Below are 22208 nucleotides of genomic sequence, written 5' to 3' on the forward strand. Positions count from 1 at the left end.
TACAAAAAAAGGAATAAGATCAAGAAGATTAAGGAAAGCATAAAGATGTTGATGAAGAACTGCTGTTTTGAATTAGAAATGTAACACTTTAGAATACTTAAGCATCGAATACATTACAAGTTGAGGGATTTTCACAACAGTAGCCGGGCTATAAAAGTCTCTTGTCCTGCTAATAGGAAACATTTGCATGATGGGCTACATTCTTTATTGTAACCACAATGTCACACATAATTTGTATCTACCTTTCCAATGACTTTTATAGTTTGGGAATTACAAATGTGTGCTTTCTTTTTATTTACATTGTTTCAGTTCGAACGTGCAGACTTTTTTTCTTTAAATGATTGTTTTATGTAGGATGCTACATTTTTCACCAGTTGCAACTGTAAGTAGGCCTAATAAAGAAAATCCTACTTCTATTAGGCTGTTAAGCCTCATAACCTACCTCACTCTGCCAGTTAAGTTATTTTATATAGGTCTAGGCTCTGAAGAAATAGACTCCATTGAAGCCCTCTTGTTGTTTGTAAAGTCCAATTAAAAATTCAAAACATCTGAGCTATCTTTTTTGCAGGTGCCTGGCAACAGTCGCATAAGATGAGGAAAAAGAAGAAGGAACCTGCACATAAGCTTTACGTATCGGCCTCACGGCCTTCATCAGAGCTTTTGTGAGTTTTTTAAATCTAGACCTAGCCACACCACATCCGTTCCACGCATTGAAAGGGGTTTAGAGGCGAAGGAAAAACAAATAAGTTCCACCAAAAATAACAATATGCATTTCATAAATATTCAAATAACGTGTGTATATAAAATGTATTAAACACGTCTGTTAAACCACAATGAGGACATCGACCTACCAAGCAAGTGTTCATAAATCATTGGGTACAGTGTAAGGAAAACATCAGAGTAATCTGAAATAGGGGCATAATTCATGTTCAAATTTACAACATAACATACATAGGCATTTCATCATTAAAACCTTTAGGAAATAATGTCTGGAGGGTGAAAATCCAAACACATTCTCTTTTACTCAGAGTATTATTAATATCACCTCCCCTATCTGATATCTTAACTTTCTATATGCCACAAAATCTAAAGGTATACATGTAATGTTTTAGGCCATTAAAATGTACTGTGATTAGATAATCCCTGTCGTTAGCGGGTCTTTTTTGTAGCAGTTCATCTGTGTTTTCCCCAGTGCCAAATTAAGAGCTTCATCTACACATTGTGGAGAATAGCCTCTTCTTAGAAACATATTGCACATCTCTGCTGCTTTTTGTAGATAGTCCTGAAATGATTTGTTGCAAGTTGGTTTGTTGCAAGTTTCACACCTAGCTCAAGTTGAGGAGGGGAGGGGAGGTTCACCTAGCTCTAGCTTGGATATTAGACAATTCTTTAGTAAAGGTTGAATAGTCTATTGTTCAGCTAATAGCCCATCCTGCTACGCTTGTGAAAAACTAATAATAATACTTTTTCCCCTTTCCACGTTAAAGATTCCAATTGATGAAGTGTTTTTAGCCCCAATCGGCCCCAAACCCAATGAATACATTTGGGCACAGTGATAGCGTGCTGGACTTCAGGCTAGAATGTTGAGGGTTCAAAACCTGCTCCCTGCTTGTTTCATTACATTATTATGCCGGTCTCAGAGCAAATAGCCTGGATTAGCCTGGATTGTTATTCCCATCTCGTTCCTCGCTCTCTTCCACTCGTCATTATCCGCTTGTGGCGTGCTGGCAGAATGTACCGTTTTTTATCCTGTATATATGAATTACAAATCAGTCTTTACTTATATCATGTTTCTAGTCTATTGCATAGTTACAATGTGTAATCATTGATGTCCCAGGAGCAGGAGTTGTAAACACTGTTGAAGTGTATAATGAATGAGTTTGATACACCTGGTATTGGATGTGGCTGAAAAAAAACTTGATAAATAGCCATTTTCGTAAATCAACTTTATGACAAAAAATATGCACAATCGTTTGTCTCTAGATTAACTAACATATTCCTCTCAATTGTAATTTTTTAGCTTGACTCGTTATGACGTTATAACTACTTACATTTGCTTCCCTGTAATGTTTTGTCAGCCATCTTTGCTGAAGTCAACAGGGACGGGTGGCCCGTGTCAAATTCGTCATTGGAACCACTCGATATGATTGGCCATATAAAAACCTTGCGACCCAAATGCATAATGAGTGCTCTATCTCCCCCTTGTGGTGGTCTGGAGCAATGACGCTGTGACCCTGGGTACCTCTAAGTCCCACGGTGTAAGCTCGCAACTTTTAAGAGGAACAACTGTATTTGGCGCTTGTACAGAATGTCACCTTTTATTTAAGTTTAATGAATGGTAAGTCATGTATTGTGTCATTTTGGAGACATTTTATTGTAAATACGAATAGAGTATGTTTCTGAACACTTCTACATTAATGTGGATGCTACCATGATTACGGATTATCATAAATGAATCTTGAATAATGATGAGTGAGAAAGTTACAGAGGATCATACCCCCAAGACATGCTAACCTCTCACCATTACCAATAATAGGGGAGGTTAGCATTTTTTGGGGAGGCACGATATTTTTACCTCTGTAATTTTCTCACTAATCATTATTCACGATTCATTGATAGATCTTTAATCATGGTATTCTATTCTTATTTACAGTAAAAGTGACTCCAAAGTGACACAGTACATTATGTACCATTCATTACCCTGAAATAAATAAAAGTTGACATTCTGTACATATGATGACAAAAGCTATATTTATTGACAAGTTGACTAACAAACAGCCTACCAAAATGTCGGAAGTTAACAAGCAGAATCATATCTAAATCATGCACCCTCTGTCCAAAAAATCTCTCTGCTCTGCGGTCTTTGACTGTATCCTATAGCACATTTTCTATATTTGCAGGTTAGGGTTGAGTACGGATTTTCAGATTTTCACTTTATCATATATAGTCAGGCGGTTGAGGATGGGTTATTAACAATTGCGGGTGGGTGCGGGTGAACAAACAGATGACCCTCGCACCACTAGTGTGCGTATGTGGGTCATTCTTGGGCTGTGGTAATATTTTATAAAAAAATATATATAATTCTGAACACCCCACACAATTAAGTACATAATTAAACCTTCTAGAAAACATATTTTCCCACCTCAGGCATTAACTTCTTTGGGACTAGGGGGCAGTGTAGAGTAGCTTGGATGAATAAGGTGCCCAGAGTAAACTGCCTGCTACTCAGGCCCAGTTGCTAATATATGCATATTATTAGTATAGTTGGATAAAAAACACTCTGAAGTTCCTAAAAATGTTTGAATGATGTCTGTGAGTATAACAGAACTCATATGGCAGGCAAAAACCTGAGAAAAAATCCAACCAGGAAGTGGGAAATCTGAGGTTTGTAGTTTTTCAAGTCATTGCCTATCGAATATACAGTGTCTGTGGGGTCATATTGCATTTTCTACGGCTTCCACTAGATGTCAACAGTCTTTAGAACCTTGTTTGAGGCTTCTACTGTGAAGTGGGGGAGAATAAGAGCTGATTGAGTAAGAGGTCTGCCAGAGTGGCATGAGCCGATCACGCGAGCTGATGTGAGAGCGACCTGTGTTCCATTGCATTTCTACAGACAAAGTAATTCTCCGGTTGAAACATTATTGAAGATTTGTGATGAAAACATCCTAAAGATTTGATTATATACTTCGTTTGACATGTTTCTACAAACTGTAATATGACTTTTCGTCTGAACTTTCGCCTGGACTTGCCCGCGCCTCGTGAGTTTGGATTGTGTACTAAACGCGCAAACAAAAAGGAGGTATTTGGACATAAATTATGGACTTTATCGAACAAATCAAACATTTATTGTGGAACTGGGATTCCTGGGAGTGCATTCTGATGAAGATCATCAAAGGTAAGTGAATATTTATAATGCTATGACTTCTGTTGACTCCACAACATGGCGGATATCTGTATGGCTTGTTTTGTTGTCTGAGCGCTGTACTCAGATTATTGCATGGTGTGCTTTTTCGGTAAAGCTTTTTTGAAATAATTTTTTGGGGCCCGCTCCGAGGTCCTGGAGTGGGCTGATTCCTCCAGACTTTCCTGCCACCCGGGCTCCCGTCTGACCCTGGCCTTCGTGCGACAACGCTTTTGTTGGCATACTATGGTTCCGGATGTTGTCGCGTTGTTGCCGCCTGCACGGTCTGTGCTCAGAAGAAGACACATCGGCAAGCTTCGGCTGTTCCTCTGCAACTACTACCTATCCCTCACCATCCCTGGTCCCACATTTCCCTGGATTTCATCCAGGGTCTCCCGCGTCTGAGTGCAACACTGCCATCCTGATTGTGGTCGACAGATTTTGTGGGCTGGCCCAGCTCATGGTGCAGCAAGTCTTCCGGATCCATGGACTGCCCGTGGACATGGTCTCAGAGCGGGGGCCTCAGTTCTCGTCCTGGAAGGCGTTCTGCACCCTCATTGGGCCTAGTCGGCCCTCCTCAAGATCACCTCCAAGTATCGATGGCAATCCGATTGTCATCGATACTTGGAGGTGATCTTGTGATCTTGAGGAGGGCCGACTGGGCTCTCCTCCAGGTACGATGAGTGGACCCCGGCTCCCGGTATCGTCTCGAGCAGAAGGTATGACCATCCACCTGGGATCTGCCCCGCTGGGTGGAATCCCGCAAACTCTCCCCCCAGTTTATCAGCCAGTTTCACATCTCAAAAATTATTACCCCCTCTGCTGTTCGTATTCTGTTGCCCCGTACCCTTCATAGACACACCACCTTTCATGTGTCCAGAGTTAAACCCATGTCTCACAGCCCTTTGTCTCCTGTTTCCAGGCCCCCCCCTCTCCCCTGTCTCATCGACAGCCAACCAGCATACACGGTGAGGAGTCTCCTGAAAGTTTGACCTCGGGGCAAGGGTTTGCAGTACCTGGTTGACTGGGAGGGTTATGGCCTGGAGGAGAGGTGCTGGGTCCCCGCCAGGGACATCCTGGACCAAGGCCTCATCGCGGATTTCCAACGCCGACAACCTGGTCAACCATATCATATCGTATCATATATAGTGCAACATTTTCATAGCGCAAAAATAATTGTGCAAAATACGAAAAATACCGGAAACCTTGTAATCTCTCTCTGATTTCATTTGGTAACACCTTTTTTGTATAGTCCATCTGTAGATGGACTAACACTCCAGTGTTAATGCTAAATTGCCATTATTACACCTCTATGGCCCATTTATTGCCTTACCTCCCTAATCTTACTACATTTGCACACACTGTACATATACTTTTCTATTGTATTATTGACTGTACGATTGTTTATCCCATGTGTAATTCTGTGTTGTTTTTGTCGCACTGCTTTGCTTTATCTTGGCTAAGTTGTAAATGAGAACTTGTTCTCAACTGGCCTACCTGGTTAAATAAAGGTGATTTTTATTTTTATTTATTTTTTATTTTTATTTTTAAGATACTCTATCAAGCTCCGTTTCGAGCTGGCTCAAAAGAAATTTTCAAACTCGAGCTGGGTCAAGGGAAACACGGTCCAGTGCAGCCCAGTTTAACAACTGGTGCCAGCTCGATTAGAATTCTGGCTGGTGACACCGTTACTATGCAACCACCAGCTGATCACTGCTGGATGCTGAGACCACATTTAGCTAGCTTGTCTGGGCTTGTTGCTGTTAGCTAGCACATAGACAAGCAACACTGCAGTAGTCAGACAGGACACGATTTACCACCATAGCTGGATCATTCATTTATTTTTAAATTAGCTAACAGGATTTTTAGCTGGCCAGGTCATATTGAAAGCTAGCTACATCATATCAAACCTGTTGTTTTGTTTGCTTGTCTAGCTAGCTAGCAAATAGCCAATACCATGGCAAGCAAGGTAGGAATTAAGCTAGCTAGCTAGTCTGTTATGCTAGTGATGCCGCTAACCGTTTAGCTAGCTAATGCTAGCAGGGCTAAATTCATGGCTCTGAGTCTGGCTGGCACTGGCAGGAGTATGGGTCAACGTTAGTTACAGCATGGTGAGGGTGAATACAACTCTTCAACATCTTGCTAGCTAGCAACAGTACCTAAACCAGCTGCACAGTCACATATTGGCTACTTAGCAACATGACATACCTTCACATTTCTGAAGGCAGTGAAAACGCAATTCGAGCTAGCCGACCAAGGCCAGCCCTACCTGGGTTGACTTCAAAGTGTCAATGGAAACGGGGCTTCAGTAACATTTCAATTAACTATCTACTGACCGTAACCCTATCCAAGAGTTGGGAGGCCTGGCAGGTGTTTGCAACGTAGTCAACCTGGAACGCGGCCAATGTTATGACAGGGGTGGGAGGAGAGAGGCGGTGGGACTCAGTTAACAAGAACCCTTTCAGCAACATTTTTAAATAAAACCTGTCAAAACCTGTGTTGACTAACAGAGACCACAGTGAACAATCATACAACATACTGTCTATCCACTTTGACATTAAATGGTTGTTTTGACACTAATATAAAACAATGTTTTTTATATAGGAGATGGACATGATAATGAATGTATTTTACAGTAATGGCACATGCAAAGTTACATATTGGTAACTAAATTACATTTATCTTATCTTTGTTAGGTTTGTGTGTTGTGGTTTACACCAAACTCAACCTGATGGCTGTCTGTTTCACACCTTCAAGAGGGCCTCAAACTTGTTAGCAGGGGGTTTCTGAGGGAGGAAAGATCACAAAAGATACCTGTTAAGGACAGTTGGAAATTGTACAAAATAGGGGTGGGTTGTCAAACTTTTTTTGCATTTGGGAGGGTAGTGCAGGGTTTTCTGGGCACAGGGGCACGTTCTTTCCCTGATTTACTTTGACCATTTGGCATGTTTTACTATTTAATGTATTCTACAGTTGGATTCGGGCTAAACTTGGAAACTAACAATGTCACTGAGGGAGAGAGGGTAATGTATAACATTTACATTGTCAGGATATGTTATTGTTAGCCATCAAGGATCCTCTGGGAGGAGAAGAGACACAGTCTGGTATCAATTGCCATGACAGCCTTGAGTTGGGGAGGAGTGAGCACTTTGGGGTAGAGGTCAGGTTAGATGAAGTGAGGAAGAACAGATCTCACTAAGGTTCTGTCTAGCAACAGAGATGCATTGGCTGTTCAGTTGTGGAAGAGGAGACTCAACCTAGGAGAAAGGGTTAAATATCAGCGCTTGTGTGAAATGTTTTTATCTGAATTACAGCTGTAACAACCCTTTGGGTAGAATTAAACTTGGTTAATCGTGAGTTATTTACTCTGAAGAATTTGAACCTAACACTACTGTTTTACCCACATGTTCTCATCTGCTTGCATGCACTTCTGCGATCAAGGTGTTTGGTACTTGTCTTATGCACTATGCTTTTCCACACCCTTACTATACCACAGGTCAATATTGTCTACCAGTCAACTGTCTATCCTGCTCTCTATCCACCATTCAAAGTGACAACAGTGGTAGGTGGATCATTTGTCCAGAGGCTAGCTAGAAATCATACCACACATAAAAGCATTCAAAGCTGCATCAATGTTTAGTATAAAGCCACAACAACAAATAGGAATTGCTGATAGGCACCGGAGAAGCCAGGTGCATCATTGCGCATGACAGAACAGTGAAGACACATGCAGCTCCCCTATTGATCTTGCTTAGGGACAATACAATAGTCTTACCTAGACTAGCCTACGACACCAAAAACCAAAGAATAATTGCATTATTGTTCTACTCTAGGTAAAAATGTAATAATAAGCCCTGTTATTTGAATGTTTCATACCATTTGGCTCAGTTGTTCGTCTACTCTGACCGATTATAAAAATGCACAGTAGCAGGCCAGAATGGCTGTATTTTTACAGCTGCTACTTTAAAATTCTCCTGTAGGCTACCTGCACACGCTCATCCACTCCCCTCAAATATAATTCCAGCATCCAAACTGCGCACCTGCCATTCCATTACACCTGTCACGCCCTGACCATAGATTGCTTTGTATGTTTCTATGTTTTGTTTGGTCAGGGTGTGATGTGGGTGGGCAATCTATCTTGTATGTCTAGGTTGTCTGTTTCTATGTGTTTGACCTAGTATGGTTCTCAATCAGAGGCAGGTGTCAGTCGTTGTCTCTGATTGGGAGCCATATTTAGGTAGCCTGTTTTCCTTTGTGTTTTGTGGGTGGATGTATCCTGTGTTAGTGTTTTCACCATACGGGACTGTTTCGGGTTGTTTGTACTTTTGTTATTTCGTTCAGTGTTCTGTTTGGTTTATTAACCTCTCTGGGGTCGCGGGACGCTTGCGTCCCACTTGGGGAGCACCCCCCACCCACCCCCCACTGATTAGCATCGCTAGCATAGCGTCACAATTAAATAGTAGCATCTAAATATCATTAAATCACAAGTCCAAGACACCAAATGAAAGATACAGATCTTGTGAATAAAGCCATCATTTCTGATTTTTAAAATGTTTTACAGGGAAGACAAAATATGTAAATCTATTAGCTAACCACGTTAGCAAAAGACACCACTTTTCTAACTCCATCAGTTTCTTACTCCATCAGGTGCTATCACAAATTCGACCAAATAAAGATATAAATAGCCACTAACCAAGAAAAAACTTCATCAGATGCCAGTCTGATAACATATTTATTGTATAGCATAGGTTTTGTTAGAAAAATGTGCATATTTCAGGTATAAATCATAGTTTGCCATTGCAGCCACCATCACAAATCTCACCAAAGCGACTAGAATTACTACAGAGAGCAACGTGTATTACCAATTTACTCATCATAAAACATTTCTTAAAAATACACAGCGCATAGCAATGGAAAGACACAGATCTTGTGAATTCAGACAATATTTCAGATTCTCTAAGTGTTTTACAGCGAAAACACAATAAATCGTTATATTAGCATACCACATGTGCAAACGTTACCCGAGCATTGATTCAAGCCAAAGAGAGCGATAACGTTATCATCGCCAAAATATATAAATTTTTTCACTAACCTTCTCAGAATTCTTCCGATGACACTCCTGTAACATCATATTACAACATACATATAGAGTTTGTTCGAAAATGTGCATATTTAGCGGCACAAATCGTGCTTACACAATGGAAATAGTGTCCAACTACTCAAGCAATCTGCCCGGCGCCATGTTGGAAAGACACCTATTTTTATCAAAAGCTATTCATAAACTTGACTAAAAAATAAAAGTTGGATATCAATTGAAAGACAAATTAGTTCTTAATGCAATCGCTGAATTACATTTCTAAAATTATCCTTACTGTGCAATACAGGGTTCGCCAAAGCGAAGCTACACAAAAAAAAATGGCGATATATGCGTTTAACATTTTTCAACAGAACAACGATTTATCATCATAAATAGTTCTTACTATGAGCTGATCTTCCATCAGAATCTTGGGCAATGTATCCTTTCTCCGGTCTAATCGTCTTTTGGTCGAAAGATGTCCTCTTGTCCCGTCGAAATGGCCACTAACGTTCGACCGGTACTGGAAACGTGCCCAGCGCTTCAAAGTGCATCACAAAGAAATGCCTCAAAATCGCACTAAACGGATATAAATTGCTATAAAACGGTTTAAATTAACTACCTTATGATGTTTTTAACACCTATAACGAGTAAAAACATGACCGGCGATATATAAGTGGCTAAACCAAAGCTTGGAAGGAGGCCAGTCCCGACGTCCATCGTGCGTCAGGCGCAGGAAGAAAAGAAAGCTACTTCCGCCTTGTGCTCTTTTATACAGGCCCTGATTGCGCAATCGACTCCATTCAAATTGTCACCTCTTACTGACATCTAGAGGAAGGCGTGGGCAGTGTTTGTATCCTCATAGCATTTACAGGGACATTAAAACTGACCTGGGACCAGAGGCCAAGATTTCTGAAATCTCACTCCCTGTCAGGAAAAGTGCTGTAGAATGAGTTCTGTTCCACTCAGAGACATAATTCAAACGGCTATAGAAACTAGAGAGTGTTTTCTATCCAATAATAACAATAATATGCATATTGTACGAGCAAGAATTGAGTACTAGGCAGTTTAATTTGGAGACGAATTTATGCTAAGTCGAAACAGCACCCCCCATAGGCTCAAGAAGTTAAATATATCATTATGGACACTTACCACGCTGCGCATTGGTCCTCCTCTTCTTCCAACCACGACGAGCATTACAACACCAGAAAATGTAAAGACATTGGGAGATTGTCAAGCCAAGACTTTAATACTGAGTAGGGAGGGTTAATTATACAAACCAGATAAGATAAGCACTCAAAGTCAGTAATTGGTATGCAGTTCTGCGTTGGTTAGTGGGAAATGTGTTGCATACTGTATATCTTATATCATCATTATCATATATCATCATATATCATCATCATCATTATCTGAAGCCAGCTCTTATCATAGTGTAATAAAACAGGCAGAGAGTTGGCTCGTCTGTTGTGGTCGGCGGACCCTCAACCTTCTGGCCCGTTAGCCCTGTGTGGCATCGACTGTGATAAAGTTGATATCCACATTTATAAGCACAGGTTTGCTACATGTATTGTTATTTATCGTTGTAATACATTTTTCTGAGTACATTTTAAGTGGGGAGTGTCTGCACATTTTTGGACAGGACAAGGGGAAGGTTTTGTGAAAATATTTTTTACATTGCAGAGGGGGGTGAATCTTTTTTATGACACCTCAAGTTAGCAAGACAGTACAAACAGATCTGGGACTCAGGCTAGGAAAAGAGCTAAACAGCAGTCAGAAGTCATGAGTGAAGTCCCCCTGATGACTGACTGATGATGACTGGTATAATTCCATATCACAGGAGGTTGGTGGCACCTTAGTTGGAGAGAACGGGCTCGTGGTAATGACTGGAGCGGAATCAGGAGAAGGGATTCAAATACATCAAACACATGGTACTCCCTTCAGCAGCCTCCACTGTTCCACATATACCAAATATGATATATTTGACAACATATTTTAATTGACAATTGACAATTAAGATTTTCTATTTTATTCTATTGAAATGATGATACTTGGTTCTGCCACAACATTTTTAAATAAAACCTGTTGCTGAGAAATAGCTAGAACTCATCCAGTGATGTCACTACCAGTCACACAACCTGAGAGACTGTGACCATGACAACTGACTGACCACACATTGCGGTGTTTGACTTGGGGTTGAGAAGAGCGTGAGAAAGACAGAAAGGGAGGACATGAATTCTTTCTCAGCAGCATCACTTTTAGTTGCAAATGGCCCTGTGGTGAACCAAAGTAGAGCTGTGTACATCCTCATGCATGTGTACATTTGCAGACATGAAGATCTGCATGACTTTGTGCACGTATTATCTTGATGCTTCAGTGTGGGGACAGGATTGGTAGTTACAGTTGAAGTTGGAAGTTTACATACATCTCAGCCAAATACATTTAAACTCAGTTTCCCACAATTTCTGACATTTAATCCTGATAAAATTCCCTGTCTTAGGTCAGTTAGGATCATCACTTTATTTTAAGAATGTGAAATGTCAGAATAATAGTAGAGAGAATGATTTATTTAATATTTTCTTTCTTTCATCACATACCCAGTGGGTCAGAAGTTGACATGCACTCAATTAGTATTTGGTAGCATTGCCTTTACATTGTTTAACTTGGGTCAAAAGTTTTGGGTAGCCTTCCACAAGCTTCCCACAATAAGTTGGGTGAATTTTGGCCCATTCCTCCTGACAGAGCTGGTGTAACTTAGTCAGGTTTGTAGGCCTCCTTGCTCACACACACTTTTTCAGTTCTGCCCACAAATTTTCTATAGGATTGAGGTCAGGGCTTTGTGATGGCCACTACAATATCTTGACTTTGTTGTCCTTAAGCCATTTTGCCACAACTTTGGAAGTATGCTTGGGGTCATTGTCCATTTGGAAGAACTATTTGCGACCAAGCTTTAACTTCCTGACTGATGTCTTGAGATGTTGCTTCAATATATCCACATAATTTTCTTTCCTCATGATGCCATCTATTTTGTGAAGTGCACCAGTCCCTCCTGCAGCAAAGCACCCCCACAACATGATGCTGCCATCCCCATGCTTCACGTTGGGATGGTGTTCTTCGGCTTGCAAGCCTACCCCATTTTCCTCCAAACATAACGATGGTCATTATAGCCAAACAGTTCAATTTTTGTTTCATCAGACCAGAGGACATTTCTCCAAAAAGTATGATATTTGTCCCCATGTGCAGTTGCAAACCGTAGTCTGGAGGTCTACAAATGTTTTTCTGAAGTCTTGGCTGATTTCTTTTGATTTTCCCATGATGTCAAGCAAAGAGGCACTGAGTTTGAAGGTTGGCCTTGAAATACATCCAAAGGTACATCTCCAATTGACTCAAATGATGTCAATTAGCCTATCAGAAGCTTCTAAAGCCATGACATAATTTTCAGGAATTTTCCAAGCTGTTTAAAGGCACAGTCAACTTTGTGTATGTAAACTTCTGAACCACTGAAATGGTGATACAGTGAATTATAAGTTAAATAATCTGTCTGTAAACAATTCTTGGAAAAATGTCTTGTGTCATGCACAAAGTAGATGTCCTAACCGACTTGCCAAAACTATAGTTTGTTAACGAGAAATTTGTGGAGTGGTTGAAAAACGAGTTTTAATGACTCCAACCTAAGTGTATGTAAACTTCTGACTTCAACTGTATGTCTGCTTGTAAAGTCAGAAATCTGACCAGGTATAAGTAGAGGTCTTTTCAGTCTGCAACACAAAAGTCCTGAAACTGAACAATACAAAACAACATCTATCGTACTACAGTCTGGTGAATTCAACAATCTGATTATTATAATCTGATAAAATGTTACAACAACAGTGGTGGTATCAGACATAGTGTTGTGCAAAATCACTGTGAAAAGTGCAAAAAAATACTGTAAACATTGTAATCTCTGTGTAATATCATTTTGTAACACTTTTTCCGTATAGTCCATCGATTTCCACTGGCCTTTAATGTCTCTTGCACTGAGATGCAGTGTCTTAGACCACTGCGCCACTCGGGAGCCCCTTAGGGCCAAATTAGGGTCAAATTCGAGCTGGCTCGAATGGAATTCTCTAATTGGAGCTGGGTCGAGGGAAACCCGGGCCAATGCATCCCAGTTTCACAACTGGTACCAGCTCGATTCAAAATTGTGCTGGTGACGTCGTTACTATGGAACCACCAGCTGATCACTGCTGGATGCTGATACCATGTTTAGCTAGCTCGTATTGTATCTAGCATATAGCCAATGCCATGGCTAGCAAGGTAGGAATAAAGCTAGATAGTCTGTTATGCTAGTGATGACACTAACCAATTAGCTAGCTAGCTAACATTAGCAAGCTAAATACAAGGCTCTGTGTCTGGCTTCAAAGTGCAAATGGAACCGAGGCTTCAGTAACATTTCAACTAACTATCTACTAACTAACAATAGCCATAACCCTAACCTTAACACTTATCCCAACCCTAAACTATGTTAAACACCTATCCAAGAGTTTTGAGGTCTGGTAGGTGTTTGCAATGTACTCAACCTGGAACACGGATAATCTTATGACAGGTGTTAGAGGAGAGAGGGAGCGGGGCTCAGTTATCAAGAATCCTTTCAGCAGCCATGTGTTGACTAACAGAGACCACAGAAGTCACAGGGAGGCAGTGAACAGTCATACAACCTAATGTCTATCCACATTGACACTAAACGGTGTCTTTGACACTAATATAAAACAATGTGTTTACCTAAAAGATGGACATGATAATGAATGTATTTTACAGTAATGGCACATGCAAAGTTACATATTGGTAACTAAATGACATTTATCTTATCTTTGTTAGGTTATTTGTGTGTTGTGGTTTACACCAAACTCACCCTGATGACTGTCTGTCTCACACCTTCAAGAGGGCATCAAACTTGTTAGCAGGGGGTTTCTGAGGGGGGAAAGATCACAAAAGATACCAGTTAGGGACAGTTAGAAATGTATGTATGTGTGTGTGTGGGGGGGGGGGGGGGGGGACTGGTGGGTTGTCTAACGTTTTATTCTGCTTTTGGGAGGGTAGTGCGTTTTTTTATTGGGTACAGGGGCACGTTTTTTCCTTGATTTACATTTGCCATTTTGCAGGATTTCCTATACAGTGTATTCTACTGTACATAGCCACATTTCCTCATCTGCTTGCTTGCACTTCTGCTATAAAGGTGTTTGGTACTTGTCTTATGCACTATGTTTTCTGCATGCTTACTACAGATTTACACCACATAAACACTCAGCCATTTTCACTGAACTATCAAGCCCCTGTTGCTGCCAAATTTATCATCACTAATACAGATTTGTTTCTTTTGAGCATTTCAGATTCAGCATCTGGAGGACCTGCTTTATCAGGAGGATAACCTGGAATCTGGATACACTGTGACAATGGGGTCATTGTTCCTGACATCCCATGCCCCCTGTCTACTGAGAATCTTGCTGTGCTCCAACGTCACTTGAACCCTACCACTGACTCCTCACCTTTTGGTCAGGACATATACATGCACGCTCTTCGATTAGTTATGAGTCTCCAGCCTTTTTAGGTGCAGTCCTCCCACACTATGTAGGATATTGTTTTAGCCCCAGTGCCACTCTTGATAATGGCAAACATTTGTATTTTTTGGAGGAGGGTGAAAGGATAACAGGCCCAGGTGTCAAAGTGAGAGAGTAGGCTATTCTGGATAGAGCAAATACTTTTGTGTAGTCTATTTTTTTGTTTTTGCCTTAGCACTACACAGCTGATTCAAATGATCAAGTCATCATCAAACTTCAAGTGGTATTTATGTATTCATTTGTGATGCTATCCTTGATATGACCCTGATATGACCCTGCTATTGTCACATGCTACACATGCACATGTATCTATCTATCCAATACAAAAAAAACTAAGCTTAATCATGCTCTCTCTATCCATCTGTCTCTCATCTGCAGGTATGTTTTGATGTGAGAGAGGAAGCCAGTCCCGTCATTGCCACCTCACCCACTCTTAAGATGAGTTTTGGGCCGACTGGGAGCCCAAGGCTGGTTAGGAGACACCGCAAGAGACACTATGTAATTGTGATGATCTGAGAGAATATTAGGGTAACACTGTAATTCATTAATCATACGCTGTCTTCCCTGCTCCTCTGTTTTACCTTTTCTGTCTTCTACTCCTCTCTCCCCACCTCCTCTTTCTTCCTCGTTCTATAATGTACACCATATGTGCATTGAAGTACAGATTGAACTTGTATTTATAATATAATATTACAATTATATTTATAATGCATGTATTATGTATTTATAACACCTGTATAATGACATTTCAATAAAGCGTTACACATTCTCCACTGGTTGAAATTAAGTATCTCATTGGAATCCTACACCTATCCTGTGTCCTCAGATGAATGCAGATGAAGGGAGTTAGATAAGGACAGGTGTATTTCTATATATATGAATTACAAATCAGCCTTTACATGTTTCTAGTCTATTGCATAGTTACAATGTGTAATCATTGATGTCCCAGGAGCAGGAGTGGTAAACACTATTGAAGTGTATAATTGTAATACATTGTTGCAGACACAGCATCATTCAAATAATGGAGTTTGATACACCTGGTATTGAATATGACTGAAAAATAATGTCTCACAGAGATTCATATCTGAACCGCACCTTTATTTGCCAAGGAAGAGTACATGATCAGTGAATATATTCAATGTACAGGCTACAATGTGGGGATCTCATGCGTGGTAATAACTACACTACATGTTTATGTAGTACTTGCATCCTTGGAACATAAAAGTTATTATATTCTACTCAATCCATAGGCTTCATTAATGCCATTCAGACTTGAAGTCAATACAACAACTATGAGAGCTGAGGTTTATAGATAGGTTCTGAATTAATGTTCATACCAAACGTTTTAGGGTCCATACACAGATGGACTACATAGTGTAGCTAGCTACACATCCATAGGCATACAGTTATTTTTTATCATTCCATGTTTACCAAATGTGATATATTTCATAAAATATTTTAATGGACAATAAAGATGTTCTATTTTATTCTATTCTGTCCTGTTCTATTCAAAATAGAATACTTGGTACTGCCACAAAAAAAAGACTGACGTGAAGTTGTCTACACATGAGTGACTTGACCACTCAAAACCCACGCTAAAGTTTAAGGCCCTCTTGAAGGTGTGACAGAGTCATCAGCAGACTGAGTTTGGTGCAAACCACAACACAAACAACCTGACAAAGATAAATGTCATTCAGTTACCCAGTTACTTTTTTTTGTGGCAGTACCAACCACTACTATAAAACACAATATCTCCAAGAGATGGAAATGATCATGAATGTCTATTACAGCAATACTGACACCTGCATAGTTACATCTGGCTAACTTAATGACATTTATCTTTGTCAGGTTGTTTGTGTTGTGGTTGGGGTTGGAGTTTACACTAAACTCAGTGTGATGATGACTCTGTCACACCTTCAAGAGGGCCTCAAACTTTAGTGTGGGTTCTGAGTGGAAAAATACTTGAAAAAGACACCTGTTAGTGGGAAAGAGATCAACAGTAGTCAGAAGTCACCCTGATGATTGACTGATGACTGGTGACATTCCACATTTGACCAAATGTGAAATATTTTATGAAATATAAAAAAACATGTAATACCATTAATTAACCACTTACACTCGTGGGAATTTACCTATATGGATAGGGCTTAATTTAAGTGTTTCTTGCAGAAGATATATGCATAACCATGGTAGCACTTAAAAGGGGACAGTTGGGAGACTATGGAACAATGATTAAACTAAAGGTGAGGACACAACAGGTCACCTGACTAGACTGAATCCAAAACATTACACTGTTAATTATATGTGCATTTTATATAACTGAACTAAAAAGTATTCCCTGACAATCCAGGTGTGTGTGAATGTAACATCCAACATTTACAAGTCATTCAACGAAGCCACTCGTACCCAAAATAAGAGCTAAAACACAATATTTAAGTACCACTTCCTGCACCTTCTGACCAAGACCTTAGGAATTCTGAACAAGAACATGAAGCATTTCCTAACCTTCCGAGGAACCAGAGGCATTCTATGGTGTCCGAGATACTACAATGTGATTTGGACAGCTCTTTAGACAAGCAAATCACCTCTAAATACCTTGGAACTCGCTCCTGTTTTGAGATCACCACCTACCTTGGTGCCCCACTGGGGGGGGGGGGTACTCTCAGCTGCCGCATGAGAAGGAGGTGCTGATTTGAGATCACCACCTACCTTGGTGCCCCACTGGGGGGGTACTCTCAGCTGCCGCATGAGAAGGAGGTGCTGATTTGAGATCACCACCTACCTTGGTGCCCCACTGGGGGGGGTACTCTCAGCTGCCGCATGAGAAGGAGGTGCTGATTTGAGATCACCACCTACCTTGGTGCCCCACTGGGGGGGGTACTCTCAGCTGCCGCATGAGAAGGAGCTGCTGATTTGAGATCACCACCTACCTTGGTGCCCCACTGGGGGGGTACTCTCAGCTGCCGCATGAGAAGGAGCTGCTGATTTGAGATCACCACCTACCTTGGTGCCCCACTGGGGGGGGTACTCTCAGCTGCCGCATGAGAAGGAGGTGCTGATTTGAGATCACCACCTACCTTGGTGCCCCACTGGGGGGGGGGGGGGTACTCTCAGCTGCCGCATGAGAAGGATGTGCTGATTTGCCCCCTATGAAGTGTTCAATAGACAATATTTTCTATTCCATTCATATTAGGATAATTCCCAATGGGCACATACGTCAAGTCAACATCCATTCCACGCTGGTTCAACCTAATGTCATTGAAATGACATGGAAACAACGTTGAGTCAACCGGTGTGTTGGTTCTTTCACAAAATGTTACATTAAAATGTATCACTGAGAAATCGCTGGAACTGTGACGTCATTACCAGTTACTCACACAACCTGAGAGCCTGTGACCGTGTGACCATAGGATCTGGTACTTCTGTGTGGGAACAATGTTTGTGGTTGTGTGGGCTTGTATTAGTCAGATGTCTGACCAGGTATAAGTAGACCTTTGCAGAAAAGCTGCAAACACAAGTCCTGAAGCTAATCAATACAAAACAACCTCAATCGTGCTCCAGTCTGGTAAGTTGAACTCAGATCATTATAATATCAGATGTTACAACAACAGTGGTGGTATCAGATATAGTACTGTCAGTAGTAGTATTCATTATTTCTCTATAGAGTTTATATCAGTAGTACTAACTAAATGACACTAGGTTGTTGTATGTAGCTAATGTAGTTATTTCTCTATAGAGTTTATATCAGTAGTACTAATTAAATACTACTAGGTTGTTGTAGCTAATGTAGTTATTTCTCTATAGAGTTTATATCAGTAGTACTAATTAAATACTACTAGGTTGTTGTAGCTGATGTAGTTATTTCTCTATAGAGTTTATATCAGTAGTACTAATTAAATACTACTAGGTTGTTGTAGCTGATGTAGTTATTTCTCTATAGAGTTTATATCAGTAGTATTAATTAAATACTACTAGGTTGTTGTAGCTGATGTAGTTATTTCTCTATAGAGTTTATATCAGTAGTATTAATTAAATACTACTAGGTTGTTGTAGCTGATGTAGTTATTTCTCTATAGAGTTTATATCAGTAGTATTAATTAAATACTACTAGGTTGTTGTAGCTGATGTAGTTATTTCTCTATAGAGTTTATATCAGTAGTATTAATTAAATACTACTAGGTTGTTGTAGCTGATGTAGTTATTTCTCTATAGAGTTTATATCAGTAGTATTAATTAAATACTACTAGGTTGTTGTAGCTAATGTAGCTATGATTTTTTTATTTTTGCAAAATGCTATAAAACCATTGTATCCATTGTTTAGCTGGAATGGAATGTTTTTATCCTTTATATTTGACTGTAATATATGGTTGTCTCACCTAGCTACTGTACAGTGCCTTCAGAAGGTGTTCACGCCCCTTAAATTTTTCCACATTTAGTTGTGTTACAAAGCGGGAATGAAATGGATTTAAATGTCATTTTTTTGTCAAAGATTTACATAACATACTATGAAGTGTCAAAGTGGAAGAAATTATTTTACATTTGTGAAAAGTTAATGAAAAATAAAACACAAATATATCTTGATTAGATAAGTATTCAACCCCCTGAGTCAATACATGTTAGAAACAATTTTGACAGCAATTACAGCTGTGAGTCTTTCTGGGTAAGTTAAGAACTTTGCCTACCTGTATTGTACAGTATTTGCATTTTTTTTATTTATTCTTAAAGCTCAATCAAGTTGGTTGTTGATCATTGCTAGATAGTCCTTTTCTAGTCTTGCCATAGATTTTCAAGACGATTTAGTCAAAACTGTAACTAGGCCACTCAAGAACATTCAATGTCGTCTTGTTAAGCAACTCCAATGTACATTTGCCCTTGTGTTTCAGGTTATTTCCTGCTGAAAGGTTCATTTATTTCTCAGTGTCTGGTGGAAAGCAGACTGAACAAGGTTTACTCTAGGATTTTTCTTCTGCTTAGCTTTATTCCCCCCAAAAACTCCCTAATCCTTCTCAATGACAATTATACCCATAACATGATGCAGCCATCACCATGCTTGAAAATATGACAAGTGGTACTCAGTGATTTGTTGTGTTGGATTTTCCCCCTAATATAACGCTTTGTATTCAGGATATAATTAATTTATTAGCATTTTTTTGTGCAGTTTTACTTTCGTGTCTTATTGCAAACCGGTCGCATGTGTTGCAACATTGTATTCTGTACAGGCTTCCTTCTCCATCTGTCAATTAGGTTCGTGTTTTGGAGTGAGTACAATGTTGTTGATCCATGCTCAGTTTTCTACTATCACAGGCATTACAATCTTTAACTGTTCTAAAGTCACCATTGGCCTCATAGTGAAATCCCTGAGCGGTTTCCTTCCTTTCTCTATAGAGTTTACGTATATCTGTTGTCATTCTGCAGTCAACTGGAAAAAAGTACCAAGACAATTATTGAATGAGACTTGATTGACAGTAGTTTTACTTCACAATAAAGCCTTTATCAAATGGTGGCTTTCCAAAAACTCCCGTCAATTTTTAGAAGTGAATAATATCAAAGTTATTTCTATAATGAATATAGTGATTGCCAGTATGTTTATGTTTACTAGCAGCTCCTATATGGTCTTTTTGCAATTAGTTTTAAAATGTGAAAAACATCAAAGCTATGTTGTATCATGTTGGGTATTGTTATGCTGATTGGTATTTGTCTCCTCTACATGTTGTTTTACTACAGGACCTGTTAAAGTCATGGGGAGAGAAAACATCCTAACCTCTGCTGTGCTGTGTGTCTTCCATGATTGGACTCTGGGTGTGGACTCGAAGATGGTAAGATGTGGACTCGAAGATGGTGCTTCCAGCATATAGTCTTGCTACTTTTAATCTGAGAACAAGATTGTTACAGTAAAAAAAAAAATCATAATAATAATATATATAAAACTGTTCCTCTGTATTCTCCTCCGTATTCTTTTGAAGGTTCATCTCCATCAGCCTGGTCTCAATTCCAGCATATCCTTAGACATGGTCGTTGACTCTGTTGACGACATGTATGACGGCTGCACTGACCAAATGTGCAAGGAGGTGGAGGAGTATTATCTTGTACATGAAGAAACAGTCTTTCAAAAATGTCTGGAATTGGGCAGGCAAATGTGCAGAAAATGTGAAGACAAGATTCCTAAATGACAAGTCTGAGTACAATGTTGACGAACTTTCAGATAATCATATCAAGGCTATCTGCGCTTACACAACAGGTCATCCTTCAATACACTCAGAGCTCAACCATGCAGTCCGGACCAGTAGATATAAGTATACAACCTCCTTCCAGTTCCACTCCCTGCATTTCCTGTTGACTGACGCCATTCGCCTCCTGAAAAAACAACAACAACATTGTAACACCACATACAGAAGAACCAAAATGAAGTTTGTGGGTAAAGTTAACACAACTATTAGATTTGGCTACTTTGCCTCCAGTTCTCTCAACCAGGACAATTCTGAATTTGGAGACAAGTCCTGCTTTGAGATAAAGACATGTTTTGGCGCTTACCTGAAGTCCTTCCCCAAAATGGGGAAAAAAGAAGAGGAGGTGTTGATTCCACCCTATGAAGTGTTCAAAGTTACTGAAGTACTCAAGAAAGAAGATGATCCAACACTTTGGTGTGATGTTGTGAACAAACTACAGAGCACCAAAATACCCAAGAGTAACCTGAATTGCAAAATCTTTAAGAAGCCAATTATTAATTAAGAAAATGAACATTGAGTCATTGTCCCTAAAGAGGATGTAATTCAACCAGCTCAGCTTCTTATTCTTATGCTTCTTACAAAAATAAATACAATAAAATGTTACGTGACCATAGTTTCTATTGTAATAAGTTAATTGGATTATTTGTGGATGTTACATACAAATCTCATCCTGACTACATGAAATAGTTATTATTAAGATGTGTGTATTAGCCTGTGTGTCAGACTCCATAGGAGACTTTAAAGCACTTACATGTTTTCTGCAGCTTGTTTCAACATGAATAAAGAAAATCATTGAGCAAGAATACTGTATTCGTCATGTATTTTTTGTTTGAACTATTAAAACCTCTCTAGGATAGCGGGACGATTGCGTCCCACCTGGCCAATAGCCTGGGAAAATGTAGAGCGCCAGATTCAAAAAAATTATATAAAATCAAACTTTCATTAAATCACACATATAAGATACCAAATTAAAGCTACACTCGTTGTGAATCCAGCCAACATGTCAGATTTCAAAAAGGCTTTTCGGCGAAAGCATAAGATGCTATTATCTGATGATAGCACAATGTCAACAAAGAGAGTGTAGCCTATTTCAACCCTGCCCGGCGCTACTCAAAACGCAGATATAAAATATAAAGCATGCATTACCTTTGACGAGATTATTTTGTTGGCACTCCAATATGTCCCATAAACATCACAAATGGTCCTTTTATTCGATTAATTACTTCCATATATATCCAAATTGTCCATTTATTTGGCGCCGTTGTACCAGAAAAAAACAGCGTCCAATTTGCGCAAAATCACGACAAAATATCTAAAAAATTACCTCTAAACTTTGCCAAAACATTTCAAAGTACTTTTGTAATACAACTTAAGGTATTTGTAAACGTTAATAATCGATCAAATTGAAGACG

The 22208-nt window shown here is 39.7% G+C and overlaps 1 pseudogene; it reads left to right on the forward strand.

Annotated features, from left to right (window-relative positions):
* Positions 1-4580: 4580 nt before the first annotated feature.
* On the forward strand, positions 4581-21298 carry LOC120037332 (annotated as a pseudogene).
* The last annotated feature ends 910 nt before the right edge of the window (positions 21299-22208 follow it).

Source organism: Salvelinus namaycush, unplaced genomic scaffold (genome assembly GCF_016432855.1).
Source record: "Salvelinus namaycush isolate Seneca unplaced genomic scaffold, SaNama_1.0 Scaffold170, whole genome shotgun sequence".
NCBI lineage: Eukaryota > Metazoa > Chordata > Actinopteri > Salmoniformes > Salmonidae > Salvelinus > Salvelinus namaycush.